Source organism: Spinacia oleracea, chromosome 5 (assembly GCF_020520425.1).
Source record: "Spinacia oleracea cultivar Varoflay chromosome 5, BTI_SOV_V1, whole genome shotgun sequence".
Lineage (NCBI taxonomy): Eukaryota > Viridiplantae > Streptophyta > Magnoliopsida > Caryophyllales > Amaranthaceae > Spinacia > Spinacia oleracea.
Window position 1 is genome coordinate 90,550,498 of NC_079491.1, and position 9,651 is coordinate 90,560,148.

The following is a 9,651-nucleotide window of genomic DNA, read 5'->3' on the forward strand; positions in this document are numbered from 1 at the left end:
GTGAAGCCAAAGATTTACTCAAGGCTAGAAGGAGACCGTTCAAGAAAGGTGGAAAGTCCAAGGGCAATGCTAAATCAAAGCAGGACAAGTCCACATCAAGCTGTCTTTATTGTGATGGAATAGGCCATTACAAAAGAGAATGTCCAAAGCTAAAGGAAGATCAGAAGAACGGAACAGTCGTTCCATCTTCAGGTATTTTCGTTATAGACTGTATACTTGCTAATTCAACTTCTTGGGTATTAGATACAGGTTGTGGCTCACACTTATGTTCCAATCCACAGGGACTAAGAAGAAGTAGAAAGTTAAGCAAGGGTGAAGTCGACCTACGAGTGGGAAATGGAGCACGGATTGCTGCATTAGCTGTAGGAACTTACTATTTGTCGTTGCCCTCCGGGCTAGTTTTGGAACTGGAAGATTGTTTCCATGTTCCAAGTCTTACTAAAAACATCATTTCAGTTTCTTGCTTAGATGCTAAGGGATTTTCCTTTTTAATAAAAGACAATAGTTGTTCGTTTTATTTTAAAGAGATGTTTTATGGATCTGCTAGATTAGTCAATGGACTTTATTTATTAGATCACGACAAACAAGTTTATAACATAAATACCAAAAAGGCCAAAAAGGATGATTCAGATCTCACCTATCTGTGGCATTGTCGATTAGGCCATATAAACTTGAAACGCTTAGAAAGACTTCAAAAGGAAGCAATTCTAGAACCATTTGACTTAGAGGATTATGGTAAATGCGAATCATGTTTACTTGGCAAAATGACAAAGCAACCTTTCTCTAAAGTTGGAGAAAGAGCAAATGAACTATTGGGTTTAATCCATACAGATGTATGTGGACCAATGAGTACAAATGCTAGAGGTGGTTTCAGCTACTTTATCACTTTCACTGATGACTTCAGTAGGTATGGTTATGTCTACCTAATGAAGCATAAGTCTGAATCCTTTGACAAATTCAAGGAATTTCAGAGTGAAGTAGAGAATCAATTAGGCAAGAAGATTAAAGCACTGCGGTCTGATAGAGGCGGTGAATATCTGAGCTATGAATTTGATGACCATCTGAAAGAATGTGGAATTCTATCAGAATTGACTCCTCCTGGAACACCACAATGGAACGGTGTGTCGGAACGGAGGAACAGAACCTTGCTAGACATGGTCAGGTCAATGATGGGTCAGGCCGAACTTCCATTAGAATTTTGGGGACATGCAGTAAATACAGCTGCACTCACTATAAATAGAGCTCCGTCTAAAGATGTCGAAAAGACTCCATACGAATTATGGTTTGGAAAGCCTCCAAATGTGTCTTTTCTTAAGATTTGGGGATGTGAAGTATACGTCAAACGATTAATTTCAGACAAACTTCATCCAAAATCTGACAAATGTATCCTTGTGGGCTATCCAAAGGAAACAAAGGTGTATTACTTCTACAATACATCTGAGAACAAAGTGTTTGTTGCTCGAGATGGTGTCTTTTTGGAGAAAGATCACATTTCCAAAATGACAAGTGGGAGAAAAATAGACCTCGAAGAAATTCGAGTCGAACAACAAACTCTAGAGAATGCTCAAGATGACATTCAGGATGAAACTCAGAGATCTTTAGAAGAATCTGGTGAGAATCATGGTCAATCTAGAAATGTTACCCCGCGTAGATCGCAAAGATATAGATCTCAACCGGAAAGGTACTTAGGTATTTTGACGAACGAGAGCTATGACGTTCTATTACTTGAAAGTGATGAACCTGCGACTTACAAACAAGCTATGACGAGCCCTAGCTCCAAGCAATGGCAAGAAGCCATGCAATCTGAATTGGACTCCATGTCTGAAAACCAAGTATGGGATTTGGTCGATTTTCCAGATGGCTACCAAGCCATTGGAAGCAAATGGGTTTTCAAACTGAAAAAGGACAAGGATGGGAAACTTGAAGTTTTCAAAGCTAGATTGGTTGCAAAAGGTTACAGGCAAGTCCACGGTGTGGATTACGATGAAACCTTTTCACCAGTTGCAATGCTAAAGTCTATTCGGATAATGTTAGCAATCGCTGCATATTACGATTACGAAATATGGCAGATGGATGTCAAAACTGCTTTCTTAAACGGCGTTTTAACAGAAACTGTGTTTATGACACAGCCTGAAGGTTTTGAGGATCCAAAGAATGCTAAAAAGGTATGCAAGCTAAAGAAATCAATCTACGGATTGAAGCAGGCATCCAGGAGCTGGAACATACGTTTTGATGAAGCAGTCAAGGACTTTGGTTTCATCAAGAACGCGGACGAATCTTGTGTATACAAGAAGGTCAGTGGGAGCAAAATTGCTTTCCTAGTATTATATGTCGACGACATATTGCTTATCGGAAATGACATTCCTATGTTGAACTCTGTCAAGATTTGGCTTGGGAAATGTTTTTCGATGAAGGATCTAGGAGAAGCACAGTACATATTGGGCATCAAGATTTACAGAGATAGATCTAAAAGGATGATTGGACTTAGTCAAAGCACTTATATCAATAAGGTGCTTGATAGGTTCAAGATGGCGGACTCCAAGCGAGGCTACCTACCCATGTCTCATGGAATGACTCTAAGCAAGACTCAGTGCCCAAAAACACTTGATGAGCGTAGACGAATGAATGGGATTCCATATGCATCATTGATTGGTTCAATAATGTATGCTATGATATGTACACGCCCTGATGTTGCGTACGCACTCAGTGCTACGAGCAGATACCAGTCAGACCTAGGAGAGGCGCATTGGACTGCTGCCAAGAACATTCTGAAGTACCTGAAAAGGCACAAAGATGACTTCCTGGTCTATGGTGGAGATGATGAATTAATTGTTAAAGGCTATACGGACGCAAGTTTCCAAACCGACAAAGATGATTTCAGATCACAGTCTGGGTTTGTCTTCTGCCTCAACGGAGGAGCAGTAAGCTGGAAAAGTGCTAAGCAAAGCACCATTGCGGATTCTACAACTGAAGCGGAGTACATTGCTGCACATGAAGCAGCAAAGGAAGCTATATGGATAAGGAAGTTCATAGGTGAACTTGGTGTAGTCCCCTCCATTAAAGGATCAATAGCCCTGTATTGTGACAATAACGGAGCTATTGCACAGGCAAAAGAGCCTAGACACCACCAGAGAGTCAAGCATGTACTTCGTAGATTTCACCTTCTACGAGAGTTCGTTGAAAGAAAAGAAGTCGAGATAAGCAAAATTGGAACTGATGACAACATATCAGATCCATTGACTAAACCTCTGCCGCAGGCGAAGCACAACTCGCACACTGCAGCTATGGGAATCAAGCATATTGGAGAATGGCTTTGATGTCTCTGTTTAATGTTTTAAAGTTTTAGAGTTTAAATCTTTGTAAAACATTATTGGTTAATCATTCACAATAAATGAAAAGAATTCATTTTTCCATTTAATTTGTGGTTTATTAAATGATGAGTCCCTTCAATTTGACGATATATTCAAGATAGACTGTCAGGACCAGTCCTGTGACTAAGAAATGTCTATCAAGTGAACTTGAATGTCAAAGGTTGAAAATGGTCCCTAGTCGGAGTTTTCTATAAAATTGGACGCATAGAAAACGTTAGACGATTAGAATGCAAGATGACTAGTAGTTCTGTTTCTTGAACTATGTGGACATGGCAATGTCATAATCATTTGCATAGATACTTACTTTGGGAAGACTAGTATCGGACAAGACCTATGAAACTTTACTGTAAGAGATGAAAATCTGTCATAAGTAAATTTCATTAAATTATTAGACACTAAATCCTCAATACCTGAGTGATTTGAGATTACTTGTTTGAGAACTGGTTGCTTTGACGTTGACCAACCGTCGCACCGTAAAAGGAGGCTATAAAGGCAACGCTCAGGTAATCACCTATCAAACGAAGTCTAATCTCAAGATCGCAAGATTGGGATTGTCCTCCCATAAATCGGGATGAGATGCTTAAAAGTTGTACAAGGCCACTTGGAGAGCTAGAAACTGTGAAATGCATGGCCGTGCTCGGATGAATCATAGGCTATGATTATCTGTTTATTTGATCAGTTGAACTCTGAAACCGAGGAACACCTCTGGACATAATAAGGATGACAACTCTTACCTTATGTTCAAGAGCAAGCATCGAGCGACAAAGGAATTAGGAAATGCACACTTGTCCCTAAGGACAAGTGGGAGACTGAAGGAAATAATGCCCTTGGTCCAAGTATGCATTCTATGTTAAGTCTAATAAATGCGGTTCAGTATTAATTAACAAGTTAATAATTCAGTGAGATCAAGTGAGCTGAATGCCTAGCTAGAGGCCGCTTCAGTTCAAGTGGAATTAATGATATTAATCCACAGCTTACTCTTGACTGAACCCGTAGGGTCACACAAATAGTACGTAAACGGATCAAGTATTTGATGGCATTAGATACTCCATCTATGGATATTCGGAATCGACGGATCTTGGTTTCAGTGGAAGCTGAGATCGTCACAGGCAAGAAATGAATACTCCGGATACGATGATATTGCCGGAAACGGAAATATGGATCGTATCGGAAATATAAATATTATCCAAGTCGTAGATGTTGCCGGAAACGGAAACATGGTACGTATCGGAAAATATTATCGGAAATGGAAATATTGCCAGAATCGGAAATATTGCCGGAAACGGAAATATTGTCAGAATCGGAAATATTATCGGAATCGGAAAATAATTCCGGAAACGGAAATATTAAATATATGTTCGAAACGGAAATTGATTCCGGAATCGGAAATATTAAATATTGTTCGTATCGGAAATGAATTCCGGAACCGGGAATTTAATCGGAAGCGTATCGTACGAATTAGCATCGGACGAGGCCTGCCGGACGAAGGCCCAGCACGAAGTCGGGCCATCGCCCAGCAAGCCAAACGCGCGCCACAAGCCCAGCCAAGGCAGCGCCCAGGCCCACCGCAAGGCAGGCCCAGCGCGCGCCAAGGCCACGGCTGCGTGGGCCTCGTGGCGTGGGCTGCTGCTCGCACGCACGCGCATGGGCGGCCCTCGTGGCTGCCGCGTGTGTGTGTGTGTGTTTGTGTTCATGCACTATTCCTAAAGCTATTAGGATTTGGTATATGATTAAATTCCTATTCCTAAAAGGATAAATTAATTAATTAGAGTTCGTATAGGATTCTAAGTTTAATTAATTCGTATCCTACTAGGATTCCAATTCCCTTTCCATAACTCTATAAATACGTGCCTAGGGTCACATATTTTCAGAGATTAATTCAAGTATTCAAAGTGAGTTTTGAGAGAAAAATTCAGTCATATTTCTTACCTAAGAGTGCCGAAAATTCTAGTACCTTAAGGGCGATTCTAGTTGGTCAATCTTAAGGCGGATCCGGACGTGCTGTGGACTATCTACGGAGGGACGACACTTGGAGTCCTAAAGACTTGTTCTTGTTCGGTTCAGGCGCAGCTAGGGAAGGCACGCAACAAAGAGTATGCATCTAAATTATGCTATATGATTATGTGTAAATAATATGTATTCATGGCTAAATGGTTGTTTCCGCATGATTTATGAATTGTCATATGTATCATAACCTAACATCAGAATCATTACCAGATCCTTCTGGAGAAGGAATATTGATATTATCTCCCCCTAAATTTCCTCCCCCATGCCCTCCATTATCATTACCATTATCAAAATCATCCCCTCCCATATCATCATCATCATCACCCCCTCCCCCATTAAACTGGTGAGGATCCACATCCCCAACCCACTGATAACTAAGCAAATTCAACTTAGTATTACGATTAGAAAATCTATCTGACAAATCTTGTATCACATTAGAATAGAAAGGCTGATGAATAGAACCGTGCATAATAGTAGAGCCTAAAGCCTCTAGCCTATCAAAATAATCACCAATCTTCCTACTTGCAGTATAATCAGTTAGTAGACAATTGCTAGTGTAGTGCCCAACCTCCCCACATTTTTTACAAAACTTGAAAACACCTTCGTAATGAAAATCAACCCAAACAGCTTGATCAGAAGATAAGGGTAAGAAACAACCTGGAATAAGAGGGTTGGAGAGATCGATAGTCATCAAAGCTCGTATTTCAGGTGCTGGTGGAACATCTTGATTACCACCATCAATTTCTTCTATGACTCCCACATGCTTCAGAGCTTGCACCCCCCATTGATAGTTCAGGAAACGTAGAGGGAGTCCATGAACCTTAACCCAAATTTTAGCTTTATCAAAATTCAGCAAATGAAGCACTACTTCATCATGACCTCTCCTGAAAGACATCAACGAACCATCTATGGAAGTTGATTGAATTCGGAGTAGAGCTTCCCTATCCATGAAATTTGTGCACAAAAACACAAAGTATAACCTTAATTTCAGAACTTTAATTGGACTTCTTTTCACCCACTGAGAATCAACAACGTGTTGCACCACCGACAATGGAGGAGACCCTGGGCCATAGAATTTCCCTATTACAGAAAGATCCCAATGAATTGGAGATCCCAATCGATGCGACGCAGGTGGTGAAACCAGAACTCCCATCCTATGGTGTCTCCAATTAATTTGCTGCCCTCTAGGAGGCATAACTAATTGAATATAGTAGAAACCAGATTGAAACCAAAGTGAAGAAATTGAGAGAAGACAGAGACAACAGAGGAATTACCCAAAAGAAGAAAGCTATATTTTGTTTTTTTAAAGGGAAAAGGACGAACAGGAATATTCAAAATGGTGAAAAACCTGACTGCAATTTGTTATCATGCATGAAGGAACAGGTGGCAGAAAGGTTTACCACCTCTTCACACGTAATTAACAAGAACTATTATTGATTTGGGAAGAATTTAGAGAGATTAGGTGAAGGATCTAGAAAAAGGAATTGCTAAACCCTAGAACTCACAACAAAGGTGAGAGACGCTCGAGAAATCGAGAGGAAATTTCAACGTGTGTATATTTTTTAGGGTATGAGTATTTTTTAGGGTTCCTACATTTTTGGATTGCACATATAGTGTTCCATAATAATATCTTTTTCAAATGATTGACAAAGTATTTTTTATTTAATTGATATTAGTTGTTGTGGTTTTAATATTGTTACGTACCGAGTACACCATTACTTTTTAATTTTTATAGGTAGGGGAGAAGGGGTGACTTATATTTTTATTCTAGTTTATATTCCATATGATTATTACTTGTATAGTTTAATCATTTATCTGACGTTTCCTATTCTAAAAATAAAAACACTATACAATAAGTTAATAGTACAATAGTAAATTTCAATTTCCGTTTTCTATATTTAAAATGCTCCTAAGTTTATTTTAGCAGTTTTTAATAATAGTCTGGGAATAGTTAATCATTATGTTTTTGTTATTTACGTTTCCTTTTCATTTTTTTTTTAAGTTTATCAATATTGATTTAAATAGTCCACCCCTTAATTATAGAGTGAGAATTATTTTCTAAGTCCTAGATTCTTTTTTCCAATTCAATTAATTTTATTGATTTCTTAATTGGCTAAATTTCCTTAAATAACCAACGTATGAGAGGTGAGGATTGAGCTTTTAGAATCTTCACATATACCATCACTCCACTTTAATAATATAGATACAGAGTATTGTAGTAAAAGAGAAGAAATCAATGTGTGATGACAAATGTCACTCTATGATTCACCTCTCGTTGAATATAAATAATTAAAATTTGTCGTATATGCACGCGACGCGTGCGAAAGTATATAAAAATTAAAAATTATGTTATTACAACTAAAAACCAAAAACAATAGGCAAGCAAAAATTTCACAAAGTTAATCTAAAGAAAAATTAGACATTATCTCATGAACTAAACATCTAAATAGTGCAACGATATAATATTCATGTCCTTGCACGATGAAAAATCTAAAATATAGTACCAAAATAAAGAAATCAATCATATAGAACAGTGTGTTTCACTTTTTTTTTACTGGCAATACATTTGTATAACCACATGCACTCCTCCGCCCAATTGGTTTGCAACACATAAAAATGTTCTGGATTAAAATATTCAATTGGCGTGGATAACACCCACGAACTTTTTTTGTTCCAAAGGTTGATAATACCTTTTTCTGATCGAATTATGTACATTAGGTTCAAAAGAATCCCCTTTAAATTTAAATAAAATATGAGATAAATAAAATCATGAAAGCATTTAGTTATAGTAGATTAAATCCTGTTGAAGTACTAATTTTATTTCAGCAGCTAAGCAACCTAAAATGTGTTGTGCAAGGCTATACAATATTGTTACTCTCAAATTACCAGTTTTATCAAATTTGGTAAGTCGAAACAATAACATATAAAACTAAATCAGATATTTTGTTTTAATTTTTCCTTTAAAAAATTCAAGTATTAGTTTCGACCTTCGACCGAAATGGAGTATTAATTTATCCCTCCATTTTGACCTCCGATCTTGCATACCTATTCGTCTTTGTTCAAGTATTATTTTACCAACATTATTAATCAACCTTATTATTGCATTATGTGTTGATCCATCTTTATTAATAAACCTTATTATTGCATTCTTTGTTGATCCATCTTTAACTTATAATTAATACGGAGTATAATTTATTGCCTTTTAATACTTTGTACTAGTTATTGCCCCGGGCGATGCCCCGTTGACTATATAATATTAGAGAACTAATCTTGATAAAATTTGAGTTAAATAAAAATAATTACAATAGTTTGATATTAAATACTTACACGTAACATGAGATAAATATTTGTGCATAATTTGTTTTTATATTTTATTTATGTAAGGGTGATTTCAATATAAAATTTGGTTAAACATATTAGTAAACTAAATTTAAATTTAAAATGGAGTAGCATTTTGTTATGTGTAATACTCTTTTTTTTATTTCTCTAGGTAAACTTACATGAACTGGCCTGCTAAAAAACGCATTTATATATGAACCTAAATGAAAATGTAAATGAAAAAAAAAAATTAAGTATAGTTTAGTTTCATAAGAAAAATATTAAAATGTATAATTATGGTAGGCATTAAAGTTTTAATACAAGGTATTATATGTTTTCGATTGCTTAAATATCATAAGTTGTATTATTGGATTAGTGGTTAAAGTTCTAACTTATGAACATGAAGTCATGGGTTCAAGCATTGATATTTGCATTTCTTCATCTTTTTGTAAGAAAATATTATATGTAAATGTGGGTATGCCATGTCACTTGCCATCTAATGACGGCGATGTGAGGGGGTCGAAAAAGCACGAGGCTAATGCGTGACCTCGTCCCTCGTGGGTGTGACGATTCTTTTTATTCAATCAAGTGTAATTGGATTTCCTGTGAGTTTACACCCAATTGACTAGTAATATAGGAGTCGCCATTCAGTTTTTAACGACAATGAGAAAAACTGACAAAACCCGGTTATCGTGACATAAAGGGAGTGCAATTATGTTTGACCACGACGACCGTAGGTTCCCTTGTGATCCCTGGTGTGGGGATCTCTCAACATACACCCGCAAGGTAGAGATTGAGGGTTCGGGGGACTGTAACTACCGAGAGGAGTACTCGCTCGTCGATAACTCCAGAGGCAGGATATCCTTACTAGCTCAGCATAAATAATTGAAGGGACATGCGTTAACTATTAAACTAATCTGAGTTGATTTTAGTAATATGCAACATATAATACTAG